This window comes from Rattus norvegicus, chromosome 5 (genome assembly GCF_021556685.1).
Source record: "Rattus norvegicus strain SHRSP/BbbUtx chromosome 5, alternate assembly SHRSP_T2T, whole genome shotgun sequence".
In the NCBI taxonomy this organism is placed as follows: Eukaryota; Metazoa; Chordata; class Mammalia; order Rodentia; family Muridae; genus Rattus; species Rattus norvegicus.
In genome coordinates this window covers 143,249,544-143,260,372 of record NC_141538.1, presented here as the reverse complement: position 1 = coordinate 143,260,372, position 10,829 = coordinate 143,249,544, and the positions used below count along the sequence as shown (strand labels likewise).

Below are 10,829 nucleotides of genomic sequence, written 5' to 3'. Positions count from 1 at the left end.
TTATGATCTCAATAACTTTTTAAAAAGTCTCTTGCCTGGTAACTCCCCTCTGGCAATATATAATTAGTGGTTAATTATATTTCATAACATTAATTACATATGACTATACATCCTATACAATTATGTAATTATATGTAACTAGTTTCTAATTATGAGAGCAATTTATGAGTCTTTAGCAAACACACGGGAAGGGTAGAATTCCCTGTAGCCCCCTGCTGTGGGAGAACCATCCCTCTTAGGCTTCTTGACAGCAATTGTCCCATGCAGCAGTCTGTCTCGAACGCTATTTTATGAGTGTTCAGTGATGCCAGTTCAGATCCTTGGTTTGCTGTCCTAATGGATTCTCTGGGTGGGGCTCTAATGATTCTCTGTACCCCATAAATGTACAACCAAAATACTGTCTTCTAGCTATTTCCTCGAGATTGCAGCATTTGTCATAAAGAGGAAGACATGAGAAGAGGTTTGTGGGACTCACTAGAAACTTACAGGACTCAGAGAACCCTGGATGGTGACCGTGTTGACATTTATTGCCAGGCTGTCCATTGCTAGAGGAGCCAGTGGCTTCCCTCCTGAGAGAAACAATGTCCAGAAAACATGGTTATTCAGAACAAGCTGTTCCGTGTGGCACCTGCTTCAGTCCTGGCCTTTCACACCCGCCCTCCCCCTTCCATCCACGCAGACACTGTGGCCTTGATATTATTCTCCGTATGCAGACGAGGAGACCCAGAGGATTGGTCCAGCAGCTTCCCTGAAAGTGGCATGGTCACCCATTCCAGGCTCTGGGGACTTCTTGCACTGTGGCCACATTTTTAAGGCTCCTGGATTCTCTCAGATCTGAGAACAGTAGGAGGTATGCCACGCAGTCTGGTCAGGATAGCTGGATGGACAAAGAGGAGAGGCAAGGGTGCCCTTTTCTCAGTATTAGCCACAAGGGGTATTCTCATTAAAGAAAAAAAGACTTTGCTCACTAGATCGGCAGAGCTGTGGTCCTGGCTTTAATTTGCACGTCTCCCGTTATAGAGCGAACGCATTGATGCTACCCAGTCATCTATTCTTCCCTGTGGATTTTGTAATTGACCTACTGGGCTCTGTGTGGTTCCTCCCTGACCTAAGCTGAGTACCGGTATTCGAGGGAAAGGATGTTAATTGTTGGTTGTATTCATTTCTACTGTCTCCCCCTGTCTGTCATTTTCTGTGCACCTTCAGACCGCATTATTTGGCACACAAAGTGTTTGCGTATGTATCCATTGCCCTGGGTAACCGTGAGTCTCGGAGCAGCAGCAGCCAAATCAGATTGTTGCTGTCCTGGGGATCCCTGACAGGGGCCCGAGCACACGTAGCTTTTCAATTAATTTTCTTTAGGGTCACACAACAGATAATGGTCTTCGTATGTTTGCTCTCTTCTACCTTCCTTCCTTTTTTTTTTTTTTTTTTTTTCCGGAGCTGGGGACCAAACCCAGGGCCTTGCGCTTGCTAGGCAAGTGCTCTACCACTGAGCTAAATCCCCACCCCTCTTCTTCCTTCTTAAACTAAGTTAATTTGATTTATATTATTGTGTATGTGTGTGCACGAAGGTGCCACAAGGTCAGAAAATAACTGTAGAGTTAGCTCTCTCCTAGTTTCATGTGGGATCAGAGTTTTGAACTCCAATCAGCAGGCTTGCCCAGCAAGTTACCTGCTGAGCCATCTTATCCAGTTCTGAATCCAGTGTTTCCTCAATCTGGCTGCGCAGGAAAGTTCTGTCTGTAACTCTTTCTCACTGGGTTGGCCTCACCACCGTGGTTGAAGTGTTCTTTTTCTAGTGTCTTGGGAAATAGAGAGAGAGAGAGAGAGAGAGGGACACAGAGTTAGAGACACACAGGGACAGACACAGAAGACAGAGAAGAGAAAAAGACAGTGAATTGCATGGCATTGGGAGGATAAAGCAAGGAATAGGGCGGAGCTTAGAGTTGCTCACTACACCTGGGAAGGCGGGGCCTAGAGAAGCTGACCACACCTGGGAAGGCGGGGCTTGGAGGTGCTGACTGCACCTGGGGAGGCGGGGCTTGGAGGTGCTGACTGCACCTGGGGAGGCGGGGCCTGGAGGAGCTGACCACACCTGGAAAGGCAGGGGGTTGGAGTGCTGACTGCACCTGGGGAGGAGGGGTTTGGAGGAGCTGACAGCCAAGCCAGAGAGCCAGACTCCATTCTGCAAAATGAAGACAGTTCAGCTTCCCCACTGAATCTTTGCTTCTCTCAGAAACTAAGGACCAAGTGTTTTCATCTGTAAGATTCACGACTAGGACACCAAGGCTGTGGGTACAGGAGGTGACCATCAGCTCTTGGTCATCTCCCAGAGAAGAGAACCAGACCTTAATTTAAGTCAAACTGACTTTCCCAGGGCTACACTGCAACACAGGGCTTCAAACTCAGCATTGGGCCAAGTGTGGTGATGCACTCCTGTCACCCAGCATCTGAGAGGTAGAGAGAAACATGAATTTGAGGTCATCCTTGTCCACGCAAGAAAAGTTAGACACCAGCCTGGGCTTCATGGTTGTCTCAAAACAAACAAACAAACAAACAAACGAATGAACAAAAAACAAAACAATATAAAAAAATCCAAATTCGTTTCTGGTTCTCAGCTTCAGCCACCAACCCCTCTCAACTCAGTGTGACTGTGAGGAGCGAGGGCCAAAGTTGTCCTTCATTGGTTCACTTCTACTGTTTGTCTGACCGTGTTTCATTCAGTCATTTCTCCAGTTCACGTTTCTTTTTTTTTTTTTTGTTTTGTTTTTTGGTTCTTTTTTTTTTCGGAGCTGGGGATCGAACCCAGGGCCTTGCGCTTCCTAGGCAAGCGCTCTACCACTGAGCTAAATCCCCAACCCCTTCCAGTTCACGTTTCTTAAGTGGGTGTTATGCTGTGGCCCCTGTAGTCAAGAATTCTGAGCGTTCATGGATTAAACAAGTCAGAGATGGAAAATACTCGGAAAAGCTTCCATCTATACTGATTCTGCACGTGCCTTTTGCTTCTTCTAGTGCTTAAAAATACAAATGCAGCCCCATACATCATGTCCAGCATTACAAGTAATCTGAAGGGTGGCGGTGACGGCCGCTCCTCACCCGCCCTCTTCATCCACTCTCCTTTTCCTCCTCTTGTTCTTCGACCTCCTCATTTTGTTTTGTTTTGTTTTGTTTTGTTTTGTTTTGTTTTTGTTTTTTTATGACAGGGTTTCTCCGTGTAGCCCTGGCTGTCCTGGAACTCACTCTGTAGACCAGACTGACTTCGAACTCACAGAGATCTGCCTGCCTCTGCCTCCCAAGTGCTGGGGTTAAAGGTATGTGTCACCACTGCCTAGCCTCTTCTTCATTTTTAATTAAGCATTTGGTGGTTTTTGTTTTTTGTTTTTAACAAAGTCTTAGGTACCCAGGCTAGCTTAAGCCTGCTATGTATCAGAGAATGGCCTTGAATTCCTGACTCTGAGTTTGAGGCCAGCCTAGCCTACAGAGTGTTCTAGGACAGCCAGGGCTACAGAGAGAAACCCTGTATTAATCCCCCTATATCCCCTCAAAAGATGGAGGGCAATGGAAGAAGAAGATACTAAATGTAGTCACCTTCTTCTGGCTGGCACACACACACACACACACACACACACACACACACACACCAAATACAAATGAATGAACAAACAAGCAAAAAGAAAAAAACAAAAACAAAAACAAAAAACCCTATTGACAGAATTGGTTTCTGCCCTGGTGGTCCCCAGGGAAGAGAGGCAAGCAGTTGATGCCAGAACTATGGCTAAAGGATGCTGCATTTGAGAAGAATGAGAGCTTATAAGTCTGTAGTAAGAACCTGAGCTGAGGTGGACAGGTTACCAACACTTGCAGGGAAGTGACTGTCAGCTGAGATGAGATAACACAAGGGCCCAGAGCAGATGAGAGGGAAAGCTCATGTTGGAGGCAAGAGCAGTGAAAGGTCTTTGGACCATAGCAAGTCATCATTAGAGACTCTAGAACAGCCGTTCTCAACCTGTGGGTTGCCACCCCTTTGGTGGCCTGCATATCAGCTACTTATATTAGGATTCATAACAGTAGTGAAATTACAGTTACAAAGTAGCAACAAAAATAATTTTATGGTTGGGTTTTTTTTTTTGTTTTTTTTTTTGGTTCTTTTTTTCGGAGTTGGGGACCGAACCCAGGGCCTTGCGCTTCCTAGGCAAGCGCTCTAACCACTGAGCTAAATCCCCAACCCCTATGGTTGGGTTTTATGTGGTATTGTCACCACAACACGAGGAATCGTATTAAGGGGTCACAGCGTTAGGGAGGTTGAGAACTGCTGATTTAGAAAGAAGAGAAAAAGTAGGAGAAGGCTTTGGGTGAGAAAGGGGAGGAGCAAGAGGAGAAGGGAGAAGGACGGCGAGAAGAGGGAGGAGTTGACGAGGTGTGCAGCAATAGACATTGCCAGGAAACCAGGGTGCTTATGAGGTCCTCGGTAGCCTGTGGGGTTTCCAATCCAGCAGTGGTGATGTTGCATGGATGGATCTCTGTGAGAAGCCTATCACCCTCACTGTAGAAGGCATGGGTTGCATGTAGGCCAGGGGACAAGTGAGACACAGGTGCCATGAGTCTTCCGGAGACAGACAGCAGCTAGAGCCGGTCTGACCTGGGGTGGCTGAATCAGAGTCCCTGAGCTTTCATTCCAGCCCCTCCTCTTTGCCAGCCTGCCCCAGATGAGTTACCCAGGGGCTGGCTGCTAGTTAATGAGGTTCAGGTGCTTCTAGCCCTTGACTCTGGGGAAGGGACCAGCAAGGATGATCCCCACCCCCAACCCAAGGAAGCAAACCCTGTGCCCGTTGAGGTCAGTCTTCTAGTGCAGTTCAGGAAGGGCGCTCAGGTTCAAAGACAGGGGTGTGGGGGAGGGTCAGGATGGACTGAGGAGGTGGGGCAGATCAGGCTCCTAGGAGGAGACTCGACAGTGTTCTCACGCATGAGTTTGTGTTTACTGCTATCCATAAGAGAGTCTGTGTTGATATGTATGCTTGTGTGTGTGTGTGTGTGTGTGTGTGTGTGTGTGTGTGTGTGTGTGTGCGCGCACGTGCGCCAGTGTGCGAGCTTGCCTCATCAGTGTGTGTATGCGTGCTTTCTGAAGGAATCTGTCTTCTCATTTAATCCTAAGTATGCTGTATCCCTCCTGGGTTAAATTTTCTGACTGACCTCTAAGAAACACTTAGCTCCCATCCACCCCTGGGCTCACTCAACTGCCCCTCCCAACCCCCATACCACACTGAAAGCTGACCTCTTCCAGATACTTTGCCCAGTCTCACGAGGGCCCTGGCTTGTGAGTGAAGAGGCAGATCAGGGTCACAGAAGCAACAGCAACTGTGTATCACACACAAACACTCATGCATTCAACATGTACACTAGCTAAGATATGTGCATACATGTCCATACGAGGCATGAGTGTGAACATGCAAACACACACACACACACACACACAAATGCACACTTATGTTCCTGAGTACCAGCCTAAGAAATACAGAAAGCTCCAACTAGGGCACTGGGTAGCCCAAAATGTAACCTAGACCCTGGATCCCATGTCCAGTCCATCTTTGAGACTGTCAGGATAATAAATTCTGGGTCTGACGGAGAGGCAGATTTGCACACGGAGGGTGAACGTGAGAGCTCAGAGCTCTCATGGGTAACACTGAGTCACAAGAACACAACAGACTGTGTGAGCATGAGCCTTTGGGTGATGCTTCATGCAAGGTATTAAACATGCCCCCCTACACACACACACACACACACACACACACACACACACACAGAGAGAGAGAGAGAGAGAGAGAGAGAGAGAGAGAGAGAGAGAGAGAGAATATGGTCATCTTGACCTGCTCAGAAGCACAGTAGAAGAACAAATAGCTCTACAGAGCACATAGCTCCCTTGCATAAGTCACTTAACTTCTCTAAGTCTGGGAAGATCATGTAGAATGTAGAGCAGGATGACCTCGAACTCACAAAGGCCTGCCTACTCTGCATCCCAAGTGCTGGGATTAAAGGTGTGTGCCACTATGCCCCACTTTCAATGTGTCTATTTGGGTACGGCCGTGAACCAGACAGAAAATCCTCTGCCCTTGTGGAGCTTGCATTTTGCACTTATTTATTTCGTGGCTCAGTGCACGTACTGACAGCGATCAGAGGACAGCTCGTAGGAGTCAGTTCTCTCCTTGCACTATGTGGGTACCGGATAGCAAACTCGGCCACAAGCACCTTTACCTAAGGAACCATCTTGTCTGCCCAAGAGTTTGCCTTCTAATGTATGCATGGGGAGGAGCTCAGTAAAAGCTTACTGCTTACCCTGGTTCCAGATAGGCTCTTCCCCTGTGAGAAGTCAGAAAGAAGTCCATCCCCTCTCTTCCCCTCGAGGCCCTGCTTCCCCTCGGCCTAGTCCTAGTACCTCAGAGAACTCTCAGATGCATCCCTTCTGGAAGGGAGTGGGCGCCCAGCCACCAACACACAGATAGAGAGGAGAGAGGTTTGTGTCCTGGAGGAGTCACCAGGCCGATGTGACCTGCACACTCCTTCCCCTTCAGACCTGGAGGCCACAGGGCAGTGCTCGCTGAATGCTGAGAGGGCAGATTCTCCAGGTTCAGTTTGTCCTGGAATAGGGAAAAGTCACCTGCTCTCCTCACTGCTGTAGGTTCTGGGTTGGGGAGCAGAGATTCCAGACAGATGAGGAGAAACAGAGAAAGGGATGAGAACTCTTCTCCTTGCTCTCTAGGCCTCACAACTGGGCATCACAGACGTCATCTTTTTGTGGTCCAGGGGCCCAGTGTAGAAGTTAGCTGAGCCCACCCAGAGCACCCCATGCTAGAGAGGTCCTAAGGTAGGCTGGCTGAGCCACTGTGGAAGCCTTGTATTTGGTGGCAGCCAGGGAGGTAGGAAGCTATGAAATTGATGCTCTTCCTTCTGGTCCATGCCCAGATCTGGAGGCTGATTGGTGGACAGAGGTGCCAATCAATAAGCTCTCCGAACAGTCTCACAACTCCTCTGAAAGCCTCCCCTTCCTTCCAGAACTTTTCTTTGGAGCAAGTTCCTTCAGATAAAGCAACAAGACACAGCCATGTGTGTCCCCACCTGCACAGCACTCAGCTTACCTAAAAGTTGTGGATCATTGGCTGTCTACTGCAGCCTGTGGAGGCTGTGCTCCATGCCTCCTACACCTCTCCAGGCTTCAGCCAGGTCTTGGGGTGAGGGTGTGGCCAAGCAGAGGGAGGAGCAGAGGTGCGGCGGTGTGTTCAGGTGTGAGCACGAGGATGCGCGAGCGTGCACGCCCGAGAGGGCCTGTGTGCTTCAGCTGGCCTCTCTGTGTGAGTGTGTGCTCCTGAGCCCATGGCATTGTGCAACTGTGAGGGTGAAGAATCCCAGGAGATCAATGTCCCCAGGAACGCTAGAGCCATTCCAGTCCTCCCCACGGGAGCAAATTTGTGCAATGGTATGCATCTATGCAAATAAGAAGTCGGGGCATTGCTAGTCTGCCCAGAGACTGGCTTCTCACTACCAGGTCAGGCACCAGCACACAAGGTCCTAAATGATACAACAGCTCCATGAGAGGTAATGACCCTCCAGGATGTAGAGTCTAGGTTGGACTTGGATCTCTATGCAACATCCTCAGGCACTGGGATTGCACCCTTCGACCCAGGGGGGATCAGGCGCGGGGGTCAGGAACAGGTGTAGGAACACATGAGCCTAGGATGTGGGCAAACTGACTGTGGCTTAGATGCCCTGGGGTGGTGGGCTCAACAGAAGCAGGAAAGGTGGGTGTGTGGACTGGAACCCGAGGGCATGGGCCTCTGCAGTCCGTGGGAGAGGCAGGGGAGGGGAGGTAGGAGCTGGTGCATGTGAGAGAGGCTGTGTGAAGTGCGGAGACTTTTTCCTTGTTTCTTTCTCTTCTGACTTCAACCAGGAACAGATGTGCGAGAGGGCTGACGAATTGGAAACATCTGTAACAACTGTCCGAGCTGAAGTGTAATAAATAGGCCTTTCATCACATTCCCTGTAAGGGGGTCGCTGGGGACAGGCTCAGGGGAGCCCTGAAAGGGTTTAGCGGTGGATAGTGAGGATGGGTGAGTAGAAAGACAGAGAGACTGGCCTCTTAAAGCCTAAAGACAGAGCAGCTCCTGGCCTCTTCCAGAAGGCTCAAGCCTCAGTTTTCCTGACTGTGCAGTGGGTTTAGCATTCCTCTGAGGTCTGAGACTGGACACCCAAGGAATAGGCAGTTTTCAGCTGACATAGGCGCATAGTTGGCCAGATCATGGGACTCAGAATAAACTATGCCCCTGCCCCTTGGCCATGCTTCCTCCTGAGCCAGGCCTCAGCACTCCCTGTAATGATCCCCAGAGGTCATAGCCCCCGGAGCTTACATGAATCAAGTTTTCTGAAGAGAGGCACACAGTCCTTGTAGCTAGGATATTTGGTAGGTAGGAGCTGGTAGAGATCTGGAGACTGGAGATCGCCAGTATGGACAAGGGTGTGCTGGGAGACTTGTCCCACATTTCATCGCTGTCTATCTCAGTCCACAGCTGCTAGCACACACCAAAGAAGTCCCTGCCCAGTGAGGATCCAGAGAACCGGCAACAGTCTCATATAGCACCCAGGGGCCCCAGAAAGGAGGTGTGTAGCCGTGACCCCAGTGAGCTGGGTCTTCCACAATAGGCTCTCCCTAGGCTGGATGTGAGAGGTAGTCAGCTCTGTCTCTGTGAGCTCAGGAGGGTCAAGGGCCATCCAGAAATCTGGGGTGCAGAGACTTTTACCTCCTAGATCTCAGGAGCTGTGCCTCAGAGGGAAGGATCTCAAGAGTCTGTCCCAGCCAGCTGGCTTTGCCTGGGTCTTTGTTTAGCACAGCAAAGACACATTCCCCTGAGGCTCCTGAAGCCAGAAAAGGGACAAAGAGTCTTGTTTGCCACTGACCAAAAGCTGTGTGATCCAGGTCACCTAAGCAAGCTGCTGTGGGTCAGCCGCTCTGGGAAGTGGGTGCAGGTTACCCACACCTCACAACATTGCTGTAAAGATGGCGTGTGTGTGCACGTGTGTGCGTGTGTGTGCATTTGTGCAAGCGTGAAGATCTGAGTTTGTATTTCTAGAACCCACATGAAAGCCAGGGTCAGTAGCCCAGAACTATAACCCCAGTGCTGGGAGGGGAGATGGGGGATACCCGGAAGCTGATGACCAGCTAGCCTAGATGAAACGGCGGTGAGCTCCAGGTTCAGTATGGGCACCCTGACAGAAAAAAAAAAAAAAATAAGAGGTAGCAACCAAGGAAAATATTCAGTGTCAGCCTCCACGTGTGCACACACTTATGTTCACCCACAGTCACGTGCATACGAACACACTCGGACACATGCACAGGGATCTCATACCTTGGAATTCAAGTTGAACCACAGAGACTAGTAAATAACCAACACTGGATTCTACAGCTGCAACTAAGGCCTCTGTCTGCCCCACCTGGGCCTGACTCTGAGTCCATCACAGGGGCTCCCAGGCCTTTTTATTCATGCTGTCCCTCTGTCTGGAACATTCTCTTCCCCATCTTTCCTTGGCTGTTTTTGCATACCCTCAGGTTCCCGTCATCTGAGGCCCTGTCCTAAGACCCTGCCCAGGCTACAATCCCTTGCTTGTGCTCTGTCAAACAACCCAAAGCCCTTCCCTTCCCCCACCAAGGTCATCACATGCAAATGTCTGTATTCCTGATGGACACACCAAGTACAAGCCAAGTACGTGTCAACATGTACATGCATACACACTGCTACCTCTGTGGCCAGCCACTCCACACGGCCCTAGACGTCTTTGCAACATCCTCAGGCACTGTGTGGATGGCGACCACTCCGTCATGAATAACACCCACTCCACTGACGGCCTCCAAGACTTTGAACTCACCGAGGGCAGACGCAGCAACTTCCTTCTCTCAGGCGATGGCTGACACACCTGTCTGTGTCTGGCAAAGGCCTCTTACTCTTTTAGCTAACATGTGGCATTTGTTTGTGCAAGGTGTGTTCTGTGAGCTTTACACTTCATAACTCAATCAACCCTAACCACCACTGAAAGAATAGCCTGTCAGCTGTGGGTGAAAAAAGGAATAAATAATGGGCAAATGAAACGATGGGTCCCACTGCCTCGTGAAGGTGACGACAGGTCTGTTACTATAGAGACGGGCTGATGCGCAGCCTGGAGAAAGCTCTGCCTTGGAAGGAGAAGGTTAACAAGAGCCCATGGAATCCAAAGCCAGGCCTCAGACCCTGTACAGCCAGAGCCTGCTCTATTCAGTTTCAGTTGACTTCTGAGGACTAAGCCGCCCCAGCATCCTATCCCGTGCTTCCTCTCTCTTCTGTCCTTCAAATCCCAGGACAGGTCCCATGCGGATGAGACTTTAGCCTAGGGGCACAGATCAGCCTTTCTGGGGTTTCGTCAGACCCCCTCTTTCTGCTGAGGGTACCATGGGAACAAAGCACTCGGGCCCCTTTCCCCGCCTTCTTTTGTTTAAGCAAGCAAAACGACCAAATGTTCCCAGCTTGGACAAGCTGAGGTGCCCTCCCTAATCCAAACCAATGTGTCCTTCTGGCAAGAACCACCAGTGCGCCTCCAGACTCTCCGCTCTCCACAGGCCTCTCGTTGACAGCCTCAGGCTCCAGCGTCTTGTGGTTTGGAGTGGTGAAGCCCAAAGATTGGATCGATGAGGTTCACCTGATGGAGGCAGACGTCATGAGGATTCATAGAGAACAGGTCCGGACTCCACCTGTCCTGGGTGATGGTGGATGAGTAGTTTTCACAGCGGCTTGTGGGGAGGGGGGGACAGA

General features: G+C 50.0%; 1 long non-coding RNA gene across 1 annotated transcript; it reads right to left on the bottom strand.

Annotated features, from left to right (window-relative positions):
* On the bottom strand, window positions 1-7,361 carry LOC148006039 (uncharacterized). The gene is made up of 3 exons (XR_015621115.1): window positions 7,134-7,361; window positions 1,676-1,805; window positions 1-877 (listed from the first exon to the last, which is right to left on the bottom strand). It is a non-coding gene; the product is annotated as an uncharacterized LOC148006039 (long non-coding RNA).
* Window positions 7,362-10,829: the final 3,468 nt, after the last annotated feature.